We start from the raw sequence: 16,196 nt of genomic DNA on the forward strand, positions 1-16,196 counted from the left end.
TGTAACTCTTACTAACTACTAAAAAATCAGCAGAGATGTGCCTTAAGACTTTTAAGTTAAGAGCCTTAAGGCACATCTGTGCTGATTTTTTAGTATTAAAACTAACATCGGCTTAAACTAGTTTTTTCTTACTAACTAATAACTAATTACTACTGGCTGTAGGCTAGCCTTATAGTCTTGGAAGAAAATGTCATTAGTAGGCTACAGCCCTTATATTATGGTGGGCGCCAGACTATGGAAATCTCTGAAAAGGGGCGCTGGGGAAAAAAAGGTTAAGAACCACTGGCTTAGTCTATAGACAAACATTGTTAATTGCTTTGACAGTGCAATCCAAAACATATTAAATGCCTTAATCTACGTCGTAACTATTAAAATATTTTTAAGGGAGGGGGGGGCATGGCCCAATGCCCCCCCCTGCGTAAGCTAGTGTGCGCTACCGAAATGCTAAAGCTGCAAACGTTGTACGATACTCATGCTAAAGCGCCAGCTACCGAAATGAAAAGTATTGTCTTCTGTCACGAGCAGAATAATCTCACACCAGGCAGGGTAAGCACTCTCTAAATATAGCTACGGACCGTCACTAAAAAAACTCTCAACTTCAGAGTGAAAAATAATAATGAGAATTAGGTTGTGCCGAAAAAGGAAGAACAGCAATTACATGCTTAAAACAAATTAAAGACACACTTGTAAGTCAAGTCACTACAAATTTACTCTTCTGACCATGCATATTTTTCTGAAGATCTAATTCTCTTCAATATAATAATAACAAATTATAAACCAAAAAAAAAATAATAATAAAAATAATAATAAACCAAATCGAAAAAAATAAACGGTTGCAAAATAAACCAGATTTGGTTTTAAAAAGACTTAAATGGTAACACTGACTTCTAAGTGGTAAACATCATTGATAAGGAAAACGCTCTGTTACATCATAATTTCGTACAACCTCGTAGTAAAAAAATGCACACGGTACGAAATAACAATGTTCTGGATTGGCAGTGTGCACAGTACGATTGCAGATGCAGTAAAATGAGCTGGCTGAGCGAATTTTCTAGGACACCCCTAATTTACAGGATTATTCCTGCAATTTTAATTCCCCCAAAACGCCCATCATAGAATTCCGGACATTTAAGCATTTTTTTAAATTCCTCCCGGACGCAAAATTTAACCCTAAATTCCGGACATGTCCGGAATTTTCCGGACGGTATGGCAACCCTACTATACTGGTAATAGTGGTTACCGGTACGTCATAATGGAACTCACCAAAACGGTTGGTCAATCAAATACGACCATGGTGTAAGAGAAATTGTTTGGCTATCGTGCGAGCATGTAGAGTAGATTATCCAGACAATGATGTGACAAAATCGTTACGCAGTTCGGTAGATGGGTAACCAGAATGCCCCCTAATAATCAAAATGCCCCCCTTAAGCCAAGGTAGTCATACCGCCCCCCTGCAAAATCAAACGCCCCCGTTGAGAACCACTGCGTTACATTGATCGTTTGTTAAAGTAACGTCACAGAGAAGCAAGTCTCAGCTGGGTTCCGCACGTGCTTAGGCGAATGTGGCGACCTAATTCTAGAAGTTAGGTACTAACTGTTACTGATAGAAATAGAATTTCTGCACAGAAGGGAGGGTGTTACACATACGACCCCGCGCCGGCAGTAATCGCTTGGCACAACGATTCTATAACGCGAAAACCACGGAATAAGTGATCGTAGTTGCTTTTGTAATAAGGAAATTTGGATTGTTGTTTTCAATTGTGTTTATTGCGTCATTACACGACTGTCATTAATGCACTGATTTATTTGCAAGCAATCTGCTCCAGTATACTTCGGGGTCGGTTAATTAAGCCATCGACCATTGCGTCAAACACCAAAAATTGCGTGCTAAACGCATTAAAAAAACGCCAAATCTCTCAAATTTGGCATTAAAAACGCCAATATGGCAACCTTGCTGTGCACCTCGGCTGCACTTTTATTTTGCACATGGTACTTAAGAGTTGCCAAATAAAATTAGTAAGTTGGACTAAATGCAAATCGGCTTTCAGTTTAATTTGTTTCATGGCAGATGGTTTTTGTTTGTTCTATTGATTAAATCAGGTAATTGTTATCTTCGGACTAAAAAGCTTCTTTGAGACCTAAATCCTACCAGTTTTTTTTTTCTGTGCTATTTCAAACTAAACAGCAAAGTTTTTGCTCTCCAGATCCCAATATAACAATTGGTTTCAAGAAAAATTAAGGTCTGGAGAAAAACCAAATTTAGACAAATCAAGAAGAAAATTTAATTGTGGGTACTTCAGTGGCAAAATTTTCGAAATCGATAATGAATTCGCAGAGAAAAGACAACTTAAAGAAACCTTGGAAAAATGTGAAGGCAAAGAGGAAAAGAAAGTGAAGACATGAAGTAGGCACAGCCTAGCCTAAACGAGCGGAAATTAAATCATATTAAAAGTCGACTGTTTTGGACTGAGATACAATTATTTATTATTGGAATGCAACTTTAATTCGTGCTGCAGTTATTCTTTCGTTGAATTGCCACTAAGTAAAATTAAATGCTGATTGCTGACTGATAGCCTAACCTCAGTAACCTGTATTTTCAAAAGCAGAGCTGCCAAACCATGTGACAGGTGACTATTACAACAGTATATTTTTTACATTTTACAAATATTTTAACAACAGTCAAAAGTTTTCGGCTTAACTTAAACCCTCATCAGGAATCTGCAAATATTTATAAACTACGATAAATTTCAACTTCTTGAAAGTAACTACCGTAACTAACTAACTAAATAACTAACTATAAGCATCAAGAATAAACTTGATAAATCATGCCTTATCTAAAAATGAATGGTACGTATGTGTTTGATTATATTTAATTGCATCTCACGTTTTTGGTTAACTTGTTTTTTCCTGTCTTCATGTGGTCACACTAGCCGGTTTGTTGAACTTTTCACCTTGCTGAATCTTTATTTTTGGCATCATAATGTTGTTAAAACTTTCAAAGTGAAAATTCTGGAAAGTTGTCTCTACTATTTTTGTGCCTTAAAGTTTAAATTATTTTTTTTGCAAGTCATAAATGGATACGTCATAAACAGAGATGTACGTATACGCCGCAAATTCTACGCCGCAGACTTTTTGTTTACGCTAACGCTTGCGGCCACATTTTTTTGGATAGTTTGCGCTTGAGGCTACGCCGTAAAGTTTTCGCGGATTTTTAGCGCATATAGCGTCAACGCATACTTTTAATGTATTTTTTTTGCTACAACACGCCAATACCTTCCAGCGCTGCAGTTAAAAGAATGTTTTCAATGGGAAAAAGACATATTGGAACCAAAACACAGCAAAATGTCAGATGAACACTTTCAGATGCTTGTGTGGTTATATTTTATTTATTATACGTAACTTATAAAAATGTGGTAATATTTTATTTAGGTTATTTAAGTATGAGAACGGTTTGTTTATAAGTTGAATTAAGATGAAGGCTGTCTAACTGCTTGGTGAAATTTCTATCTATCTAATTTGGCTATCTGACTCCATGAACTAATTTCCACACAATTGTTATTCGAATTATAATTTTAAGTTATCAGAAGGTGTTCGTATAATGTTGTAGGTCTATAACACAATTTGAATTTAAACAGTAGGCCTACAGAATAATGAAATTACAGGATCGTGAAACATTATCACGAGTTATTACATTTTAATTAAACAATCAATTTAATGTTTTTCTGAGAGCTGAACTGGTCTAACTGAGCTGGTTTGATGTGAGCTAGTCCGATTTGATAGAGCTCTTTGTCTAATTGAGCTGGTTTGATGTGATAGAGCTCTTTGTCTAATTGAGCTGGTTTGATGTGATAGAGCTGGTCCGATTTGATAGAGCTCTCTTCAAAGGGCGAACAAACCCTTTTATTTTCTGTTCCCTTTTTTCTATTTACTTCGGGAGCAGTTTGAATGGAAAATTACAATTCTTTAGGAAATTACGCATGGTTTGAAATGGTTCTTTTTAGTTAAAGAAAGGGAATTTATATGATGAAATAATGGATCGCTACACTTGTGCTTCTTCGTGGAAATTCAAAATAAAACTTGTTTGTTTCGAGTGGTTTATACCATGTGAATGTTTGGCACCTAGCAAACAAAATTAGTTTACGCTAGTGTATGCGCTGACTCCGCCAACTTTTTTTACAAGTTACGTTTATGCATACGGCGTATGTTTCTTCGAACGTTTGCGTTTACGCTGACGGCGTCAATATTTTTTGTATGCGCGTACATCATCACTGGTCTTAAATAGATCCAGAATATAGGTTGAAGTAGTTGTTTTGTGTCTTGACTATTTTCTCTCTGCTTTACTAGTTTCTAACCCCAACCGAAACCTTCACCTAACCCTGAAGGTTGGAGTTGGAAAATAGTGAAGAAAAAGAAAAGTCTTAAATTTCTTTTTTGTACTGCTGTTGTATCCAGGCTTTCGTCCAGTGGTTGAAGATTTGGATTAAGTGGACGGGAGGCATAGGCGTAGCCGGGGGGGGGCGAAAGGGGCATGGCCCCCCCAAATTTTCCAAGTTTGGATTCCGAAGTTGAGCTCTTTGTTGAAAATGTAATAAAATTTGTCTAAATTTATAACGCTTTCCAAGACATCTGACTTTTAACACTCCCCAGGACTTGTTTTAGACACACAGAAAGACACCAATAAATTTTGCAAATCGTAAATCTCGCAAAGTTTACGCGATTTACGTTTCTTTGAACTATTTTGTGAAAGCAATTTCAGAATGGCTTACTTCGTTGGGTTTTTGTGTAGTTATTGAGATTTTGTGTAGCTGAATTTTTGGTGTTTTCTAATTTTAGCCGCAGTTTTGCTCGTTCGTGTGTAAGAGCTACCTTTAATAAGGTAATAGCTGTTTATCTGCTAATAAACTTCATACAAATATTACCCTAAAAGTGTTTCCAGAAAACGCTATAATCCATTATTTGAGTGTAATTTTTTAAACATTTTCCGGGGGAGCATGCCCCCGGACCCCCCTAGAATACGCGTGCCTTCGGCACGCTCTAACCCCCCACCACATTTCATTGCTTCCCTTGCTCAACCCACCAGGATACGCCACTGCACATCAAGTGGCGATGGCTTAAATCAAACACTTTGTTGTTCTCTTCAATTCATCAATATATTTGGCCCCCCAAAAAAAATTTCGGATTACATTTGCTTTCCAGCTGCAGAAAATTTTTAATAGTTGCAGAGTGTTGTATCACCACCGTCATTCTGGCAGAATAATTCAGCGCGATCCGCCTAAAAAAATGATCCGTAAGAATTTGCGCGATAAACAATGCGATGAAAGTAGCAACACTCGCAAGCTGATAAAATCACTTCTCGTTACCATATTAAAGCAAATGTTATATTCTTTCCATAGGAAAATGAACAGTGAACACAGAAATTTAAATAAAAAACTCGACTTGTCAAAGATAAAGCAAGTCCAATTGCGAAAAGTAAAACATAAAATCGCATATTAAGACTGATGTATGTGTTCTTTCTTTTTTGATAACCGCTATGTATATGAGCTGCTATCCAACCTGTCTTCTTCCTAACTTTCGACTCAAGTTCCACATGTGTTGAGTGAAGATTGATGGTATATTGTTAACAAGAGACGGGTTCAATTGTGATGTGGAATAGTCACTTCACACTCTTAATTACGTCCGTCCGTTAGATTCACACATCGTAAAAGGAAGACGAAGCACGTTTGGAAAACACAAGTTAGAAAATTAGAAAAAGAATGACGAGAGATTGTCGCTCAAGCGTGACAGTGCATCGCAATGATGACGTCACGATTGCGCGACAATCCATGTCACAATACGGAGACAGATAACTTGGCCATAATTTCGTGAACAGTATGTGATGTGGCAAGAAAAGTAACCATCTCAAAATCGTCTATAAAAATACTTTCCCGAAATATTTTTCGGAATTTTGTTTTTGAATCGTGTTCAGAACTAAATTTTCTTTGCAGGGGTGCCAGTCTTGTGGTGCGGCAGACGAAGGAAACGCAAGAAGAATGGTTTAAAAATGGGGTAAACATCTTACGTATTTAAAAATAAATAGAGACTTTAACGTTTATAGACGCCTTCAATTAAGCGTCTATAAAAATACTTTTCCGAAATATTTTTCGGAATTTTATTTTTGAATCGTGTTCAGAAATAAATTTCCTTTCCAGGGTGTCACTCTCGTTGTGCGGCAGACAAAGGAAACGCGAGCAGAATATTTTAAAAATGGGGTAAATATCTTACGTAGCCTATTTAAAAATAAATAGAGACTTTAACGTTTATAGACGCCTTCAATTAAGCGCAGTGGCGCCGCCAGACCTTCAACATTGGGGGGGGGCAAAATATTGACAGTGCAAGACAGTAGCATAGTCAAAAATTTTGAAAGGGGGGGTGTTGACAGCCGGCGGGCGAAGCCCGATGGCGTGTTCGCCGAAGGCGACACTTAGCGGCGGGGGGTCTGGGGGGCCTCCCTCAGAATTTTTGAAATTTTGAAAAATTACTATCAGTTTGGTGCATTCTGAGAGCATTTTCAACAAAATTGTGGGTATGAATATTTGTGTAAAATGGTGCTGTCCGGTGGCATAGCAAAAGGATAAGATCATGTTTTCTTCGGCATTTTTCGGAAATAAAGCTAAGTCTCTGTTTTCTTGTTGCTAATTCTAGACTGAGATATTTGAATGTTTGGTATTGGCAAAACTCGCTCTTTTAATGCAATTTCGTTTAAAATTAGGCAAACTTTGTTTTAGAGACATAGGTTGATTGCTTTTTATGCGAGATTATTACAGTTTTATTATGTATCAATTTTCTCCTTGGTTGATTCAAAAAACGATCTTATTCCGGTAAGTCACTAACTTTTATGCTCTGAAGTCAACCCAAAGTTTAGAAAATGTAACGTCATAGAGGTCATACATCTTGATGAGTGTCAAACAAAAAGCTTTGAGACAATGAAGTTACTTTAGGCTATTTCTGATATATTCAAGTTTTGTATAACGAATAGCTGTTTAGATGTTAATCTAGATCGAACAAGCGATCTCAGCAGTTGCAGATGGCTTGCATCCTTGCACAGTTTGACGAGAAATTACATCATAGGCTAAAACTTTTCTTGTAAACAATGTATTAACATCCGTAAATTCAATTTGAAAGGTTGAAACCCCCGAACACCCCTCCCTTGGCTACGCCACTGGTGCAAGACAGTGGTATATTATTTAATTTCTCTTGTTTTCTACCAGGGCTGGAAAAATGTTTAGCTTCCCGGGAATCTGTTTTTTAGAGAAAAAATTTTCCGCGGCTTACAATCACGATAATGAGAACCCTATATTTTACTAATCTCCGGAGCTGACGTAAACCTTAACCCTTTGAAGGTTGGGGGGGGGCTGTCAATTCAACTTTTTTGTATCAATTGTTGTATCTCTAAAACCAATGAGGCTGCGACTACGAGATTTCTTGACTTTTCCTAACTTTTATTCACCTCTATTGAGCTGAAATTTTGAGCGAATAAAGGTTATAAATTGAGAGATATAAGGCATTTCTCAGCACATCCTCTGAAATATTTCATATTCTATTGTTCAAAATTTTCCCACCAGCTGGATGAAAGCAATTAATTTGGCCCATGTCTCGTTAATCAAATGATTTAAATTGAGATTATGTAAAAAAAAATTATTCACAACATTGCAATGCATGTTTTTCATTACTCTATCAAAAAATACCAAATAATTCAAACGTCATAAGTCACATCAACATTTCAACGTATATAAGCAGTTCTAAAATTTACATAGTTTTAATTTTCGGATATGCTCTGCGTGAATAGTTTTACAAAGTGAATCCCAAATTTTGAAACCGTGCTTTAAAAAATAACAGAGATATCACTCCAAAAGCATAAGAAGAATCGACTGCCCCCCCCCCCCCCCCCCCAAACTGAGCAAGACTCCAGGAGCCCAACCGCCTAAGGGTTAAAAGTCATGTCGACATATTCTTGATGCCCCCCTTATCGAAAATTGTTCTTTGTATTACCGCTTTGAAGGAGGATTACGACTATGAACAAAAGAATAAATTTTAAACTTTATTTTGAATTGAAAAGACATGACGTAATGTCTTCCAACCTTAGTTATATATTTTTTCATTACGTAACGTCTTGTAGGAATAAATTGAAAATCAGTATGATCATGATCACTCAAAATGAAAGCAATGGGACTACGAATCCTCACTAAACCAATCAATCAATGGTCTTGTTGCACTGAAGATGACAACCTTATATTTTACTGATCTCCGGAGATGACGTAAACCTTAAGGCATAGATCTGTTGACTCAATGCAAACCCTTTGAAGGTTGGGGGGGCTGTCAATTCAACTTTTTTGTATCAACAGTTGTATCTCTAAAGCCACTGAGGCTGCGACTACGAGATTTCTTGACTTTCCTAACTTTTATTCACCTCTATTGAGCTGAAATTTTGAGCGAATAAAGGTTATAAATTGAAAGATATAAGGCATTTCTCAGCACATCCTCTGAAATATTTCATATTCTATTGTGAAACATTTTCCCATCAGCTGGATGAAAGTAGGCTAATTAATTTGGCCCATATCTCGTTAATCCTAACTGCTTCACAGCGTAAAGGGCATTGGCTGTATGTAAAATAATGTAAAAAAAATTAATCACAACATTACTATGCACGTTCTTCATTACTCTACCAAAAAATAATGCGTAAACTTACGCTATAAATTACACTCATAAGTGACCTCAACATTTCAACGTATATGAGCAGTTCTAAAATTCACATAGTTTTAATTTTCGGATATGCTCAGCGTGAATAATTTTACAAAGTGAATCCCAAATTTTGAAACCGTGCCAAAATAACAGAGATATCACTCCTAAAGCATAAGAATAATTGACAGCCCCCCCCCCCCCCAAACTGAGCAAGACTCCAGGAGCCCAACCTTCTAAGGATTAAAAGTCATGTCGACTTATTCTTGATGCCCCCCTTATCGAAAATTGTTCTGTGTAGTAGCTTACCGCTTTGAAGGTGGATTACGACTATGAACAAAAGAATCAATTTTAAACTTCATATTTGTATTGAAAATACATGACGTAATGTCTTCCAACCTTATCAACCAACCAACCAGGAGACTCATTACGTAATATTTACCACCACCAAACCACTTTTGACGATCGAATTTGTTAATTTATTATTCGGTAAAATGTTTAGATGATGTCTCGTCATTACGCCGATTTGAGATATAATTTCATTCATGACGTCGTATGGATGAAAAACTTTTACAAGTTTTATACTCTGCTGAGATTAAAGAAGAAACATAAATGATAAATATTGGAGAAATTGAGTCTCCTTTACAACTTAAGAATCGAACAACTCAAAACTGCTGAAACAAAACGTTTTGTTTAAGTGAAAGAATCACTGCAAGCAACCAATGCCAAAATGCGCGCGGAAGAAGTCATGGGAGTGTGAGGTATAAAAAATTTAACAGGTTGTTATTTTTCTACATCAATGTGACGTTAGTTAAAACTTTAAAAAGTTTATATCTTTGCTTCTGTAGAAAATCTTTTTATCTACTGTACAATTTAGTCATCAAGGTTTTCCATACTTTTTTTTAAAGAGAGAGCTTTTACCTCCCCCCCCCTCCCCTTGCAACTTGAGTTGACTTACTTGAGGTTGGGATCCAAATATTAAAAAAATACTATTAATATGTATTAATAAAAATTTTTTTTAAAAAAGATGATGCCCAAAACATTGGGGGGGCAGCTGCCCGCCTGCCCCCACCCTGCGGGCGCCACTGATTAAGCGTCTATAAAAATACTTTCCCGAAATATTTTTCGGAATTTTGTTTTTGAATCGTGTTCAGAATTAAATTTCCCTTCCAGGGGTGTCACTCTCGTGGTGCGGCAGACGAAGGAAACGCGAGCAGAATGGTTTAAAAATGATGCAAATATCTTACGTATTTAAAAATAAATAGAGATTTCAACGTTTATAGACGCCTTCAATTAAGCGTTTATAAAAATACTTTCCCGAAATATTTTTTGGAATTTTATTTTTGAATCGTGTTCAGAATTAAATTTCCTTTCCAGGGGTGTCACTCTCGTGGTGCAGTAGACGAAGGAAACGCGAGTAGAATGGTTTAAAAAAAATGGGGTAACTATCTTACGTAGCCTATTTGAAAATAAATAGAGATTTTAACGTTCATAGACGCCTTCAATTAAGCGTTTATAAAAAATACTTTCCCAAAATATTTTTCGGAATTTTATTTTTGAATCGTGTTCAGAATTAAATTTCCTTTCCAGGGGTGTCACTCTCGTGGTGCGGCAGACGAAGGAAACGCGAGCAGAATGGTTTAAAAATGGGGTAAATATCTTACGTGTTTAAAAATGAATAGAGATTTCAACGTTTATAGATGCCTTCAATTAAGCGTTTATAAAAATACTTTCCCGAAATATTTTTCGGAATTTTATTTTTGAATCGTGTTCAGAATTAAATTTCCTTTCCAGGGTTGTCAGTCTCGTGGTGCGGCAGACGAAGGAAACGCGAGCAGAATGGTTTAAAATGGGGTAAATATCTTACGTATTTAAAAATAAATAGAGATTTTGGTGCTATGAAGTCTGGTCCTGTTGTTGTGAGGTCTACTACAAGGTCGAGTGGTGTCTGTTCTGGTATTGTGAGGTCTGCTACAAGGACGAGTGGTGCCTGTTCTGGTGCTGTGATGTCTGCTTGCGGTGCAAGTTCTGCCTGTTTTGGTGCTATGAAGTCTGATACAGGGTCGAGTGATGCTGGTCCTGGTGTTGTGAGGTCTATACTACAAGGACGAGTGGTGTCTGTTCTGGTATTGTGAAGTCTGCTACAAGGACGAGTAGTGCCGGTCCTGGTGTTGTGAGGTCTGGTACAGGGACGAGTGGTGCCAGTTGTAATCCTACTCGGAGCTTTGTTTCACAAAATCGGCATTAGCTATAGCAGAAAAACAACGGAATTGTGCTAATAGTCATCTTGTATGCGAAGGTGAACAGATATAGTGTTGTATTCTTCAAATTCCGTGTTTTGTCATAAACTTGTTGGTGTAAGCAACAAACCCATTCAACATTTAAATGTCTTACCTTCAGTTTTCCAGCTGAAATCTGATTTGCTTTGTAACGTTAGTAAATCTGCCTCTCCAACTAATTCTGATGATTTACAATTGTCTGATAATCGATTAAATTTACTTCTATCTAACTGCGACAACAATTTAGTAAAGACCGAAATTAATCACATAAAAACCAAAATTGACAAAATAATGGAAATTGATGATCTAAAAGCAAAAGTTAATAATAATAAAAAAAATGTATTGATGTAAAAGTCAAAGTCGATGAAACCATAGGCCTAAATGAAATAGATAATCTAAAACTTGATGACAAAGCTAAAGATGATGTAAACGTTGATCGCCAAAAAATATTTACTGATGTAAAAAACAAAAATAATGACCCAAACGGAGTAAATGATAATAAAGGTAGTATTTTTGGATGCTCCCAAAATCAGAAACCTTGGATTTCTGATGAAACATTAAATGAGTTAGGGGATTTTGAAGAGCCAGTATCAGTATCGTAAAAGCGTGAACGACGTTGTGAATCGGTTAACATAGATAGTAAGTCGTTATTCCTCACGTTAGATGAATGGAAAGAAATGACTCCCAGTCGCACTGCGCATAGATTTTTATCTGGTTTATATCGCGATATTATACGCGATAATCTGGTGACATATCACCCTCTTCCAGTGGCGTAGCCAAGGGGGGGTTTTGGGGGTTACAACCCCCCCTTTGGCATGCGTATGACGTCACGATATTGAGAATGATGCTTTCAGTCTAAAAAAAATTGCCTAATTTTAAACAAAACTGCATTAAAAGAACGAGTTTTGCCAATACCAAACATTTAAACATCTCAGCCAGGAATTAGCAACAAGAAAACATAGAGACTTAGCTTTATTTCCGAAAAATGCCGAAGAAAACATGATCTTATCCTTTTGCTATGCCACCGGACAGCACCATTTTACAGGAATATTCATACCCACATTTTTACTGAAAATGCTCTCAGAATGCACCAATATCCAAGTAATTTTTCAAAATTTTCTGGGGGAGGTCCCCCAGACTCCACGCCGCTGGGTCGTCAAACCCCCCCCCCTTTCAAAATTCCTGGCTACGCTACTGCCCTCTTCCAATCTGCCTTGAGCCAGCATGGAAGCAGTACGGCTCATAAAATCACATAGAACCCTGTCAAGTAACCCATGTTGATGCGCAATCTGCTGCAAGCGGAGATAGCGAATGATTATTATTATTGTATGCAAAAAAGTTAGAAAAAATTTAGAAAGCATTTTTTGGATTTGAAACAAATTTATTTAAAAGGAAAGCGAGTTGTAAGTATCGATAATTTTGTGGAACAATATGAAAATGAATTCAGAACTAGTGAAAAAATATACTCTGCACATTATATCCACCAAGGTTACAGAAAACCTCACATTTCTTCCAAAAACAAAAGCGACCAAACATTGAAAGATGAGTCAAACCATTGCACTAGTCTGGTAGTTTCTAAATTTAGAAAACCAAAAAAACGTCGTTCAACTGGGTTTTACACTAACAATAAATCAAAAAAGCATATTTGATACGTCAATGTCATAAGTGAGTCCATGTCCACATCGGCTGTTTATAAAAACACTGCTTTTGGTTTGGTTTGGTTTGGTTTTTGAATCTTTATCCTCGGACTGACAAAGCCTTGATAGGTTATTCCTGGTACTTGTTCGCATACTTGTAGAGGTTCTTGACGCAGGGCCGGTTACCGAGATTGGCAGAGTGAAGTTTTCCGATTGTTGAAGTGTTGTTGCCGAGAAATTATTCCATTCACTAGGTGCCGCTGAATGGAGAGCAGTCCTGAAATGCGTTGCTCAAGCGCACACCCCGAGAGTCGAACCAGCGCGCGTGATCTTGAGCCCGTAACCCCTATGTGTAATGACACAAGGTTAAATGACTTTTGGACTGCTATAAGAAAAGATTTCGAGTACATGAAGGAATTTTCAACTAAGGTGTGGCACAGTTTGGCAATAAATCGTAACTGTTTATCAGTGACGATCGGTGAGGGAAAGCAAGGAAAGCAGTGCTTACCTGAGAGAAAACTATGCAAAGTAGGTTATAATGATTGAATTCTAGGTTTAACTTCTTATTATTTTTATCATGTCTATTTTAACTTGAAAATTACTGTATTCGTGACTAGAATTACTCGAAACGCTTGTGAGTAGTCTAAATCCTCACCAAACCGCATGTCTTGCCTATAAATGCCAATTAACGCAAACGCTTCTGTCAGAAACAATCACTGAAGCTCTAGGTAAGCAACTATCAAACTTGCTTACCCAGATTCAAAAATGTCAAAAAACGCCTTCGTTTTATCCAATCATCACTCGTTTTGCAAAACGTCACCAGCTGCTTAGCCAATCAGATGTGTTATGGTGAGACCAGGTGAGTCTTGCTTTCTCAGTGACGTCAATGCATACATTCGCTAGAGCGGCTAGACTAACTCGTCAGAATGGTGCTCGTCACGGTACACAGCACAAGCATCATAATGCCGAAATAATTGTTGCTGTTTTTTGATGTCTCCTCGCCATGTACTGTACTTTAGCCTACTAACTTTCATAGTCATGCCTTTGCCCTTTTTACAGCGTTGATATAACGTTACTTCGCCAATGAACGTTCAGGTGCGGCTGCAATATTTAGTTTGTTAAGCTTCTATACTCAGGAGGCAAACTTATCCAGCTTTTTGTACAAATTGCTTGCGGTTGTAATGTTTAGACCTAAGTGTTAGTTTTTGTAGTGTAGGCCTAACTGAATATCTGAGAATGAATGAACATTCATGACGAATTAAATATTTAGACAACTATTATTCCATGTTTAACACTGGATTTTGGTCCTGCAATGTTAAAATTAAGATTGTTCATGACTTCTAAACATTAAATGGATGTATGATCACGACATAGGCGAAGCACAATTTGACAGATTTTTATGTTTGATTTGTTTTGAAAATGCTCTCAGAGCGCACCAAATTGGAAGTGTTTTTCAAAAATTTCTGGGGGAGGCCCCCCAGACCCCCCGCTGGAGGTGTTGCCTTCGGCAACACGCCTTCGGGCTTCGCCCGACGGTTACGCCCTTCGTGCCTAGGCCTACTACCTTGCTGCAGCATATTTACAAGTTGCTTTCCCAACGGTTTAAGCCACCGAACGTCACTGCTGTTTATCTGATACCGCTCTCGTAATAGACAAAAACCACGAAGTGTCTTGGCTAGATTTACTCAAGGGCAAGACATGTAATAACCCCTATAGGAAAATCAAGAGCGAATTGGAAAAGCACTATACAAATCCATCGGCCATTGGTTGGCTAAGCAAACGTTTGGTAGACGCCTACATTTTGCTACCTAAAAGTCAATGAACCGAGCAACATTAACGCCATAGGGGCTTTAGACTACGATCCCACCGGATTCCACAAGCAAGCTTCTTCAAGGGACACCCGTAAAGTTAATAAAATTTTTCAAAACGGCCATAATAGAAAACGAGGACAAACTACCCCATTTTTAAACCATTCTGCTCGCGTTTCCTTCGTCTACCGCACCACGAGACTGACACCCCTGGAAAGGAAATTTAATTCTGAACACGATTCAAAAATAAAATTCCAAAAAATATTTCGGGAAAGTATTTTTATAAACGCTTAATTGAAGGCGTCTATAAACGTTGAAATCTCTATTTATTTTTAAATACGTAAGATGTTTACCCCATTTTAAACCATTCTGCTCGCGTTTCCTTCGTCTGCCGCACCACGAGAGTGACACCCCCGGAAAGGAAATTTAATTCTAGACACGATTCAAAAATAAAATTCCGAAAAATATTTTGGGAAAGTATTTTTATAAACGCTTAATTGAAGGCGTCTATAAACGTTGAAATCTCTATTTATTTTTAAATACGTAAGATATTACCCCATTTTTAAACCATTCTGCTCGCGTTTCCTTCGTCTGCCGCACCACGAGAGTGACACCCCTGAGAAGGAAATTTAATTCTGAACATGATTCAAAAATAAAATTCCGAAAAAGATTTTGGGAAAATATTTTTATAGACGCTTAATTGAAGGCGTCTATGAACGTTAAAATCTCTATTTATTTTTAAATACGTAAGATATTTAACCCATTTTTAAACCATTCTGCTCGCGTTTCCTTTGTCTGCCGCACCACGAGATTGACATCCCTGGAAAGGAAATTTAATTCTGAACACGATTCAAAAATAAAATTCCAAAAAATATTTCGGGAAAGTATTTTTATAGACGCTTAATTGAAGGCGTCTATAAACGTTGAAATCTCTATTTATTTTTAAATACGTAAGATATTTACCCCATTTTTAAACCATTCTGCTTGCGTTTCTTTTGTCTGCCGCACCACGAGACTGACACCCCTGGAAAGGAAATTTAATTCTGAACACGATTCAAAAATAAAATTCTAAAAAATATTTCGGGAAAGTATTTTTATAAACGCTTAATTGAAGGCGTCTATAAACGTTGAAATCTCTATTTATTTTTAAATACGTAAGGTATTTAGGCTACCCCATTTTTAAACCATTCTGCTCGCGTTTCCTTCGTCTGCCGCACCACGAGAGTGACACCCCTGGAAGGGAAATTTAATTCTGAACACGATTCAAAAATAAAATTCCGAAAAATATTTCGGGAAAGTACTTTTATAAACGCTTAATTGAAGGCGTCTATAAACGTTGAAATCTCTATTTATTTTTAAATACGTAAGATATTTACCCCATTTTTAAACCATTCTGCTTGCGTTTCCTTCGTCTGCCGTACCACGAGAGTGACACCCCTGGAAAGGAAATTTAATTCTGAACACGATTCAAAAATAAAATTCCAAAAAATATTTCTGGAAAGTATTTTTATAAACGCTTAATTGAAGGCGTCTATGAACGTTGAAATCTCTATTTATTTTTAAATAGGCTACGGTACGTAAGGTATTTACCCCATTTTTAAACCATTCTGCTCGCGTTTCCTTCGTCTGCCGCACCACGAGAGTGACACCCCTGGAAAGGAAATTTAATTCTGAGCACGATTCAAAAACAAAATTCCGAAAAATATTTCGGGAAAGTATTTTTATAGACGATTTTGTGACGGTTACTTTTCTTGCCA

The sequence above is a fragment of the Aplidium turbinatum genome, chromosome 11 (genome assembly GCF_918807975.1).
Source record: "Aplidium turbinatum chromosome 11, kaAplTurb1.1, whole genome shotgun sequence".
NCBI classification, from domain to species: Eukaryota; Metazoa; Chordata; class Ascidiacea; order Aplousobranchia; family Polyclinidae; genus Aplidium; species Aplidium turbinatum.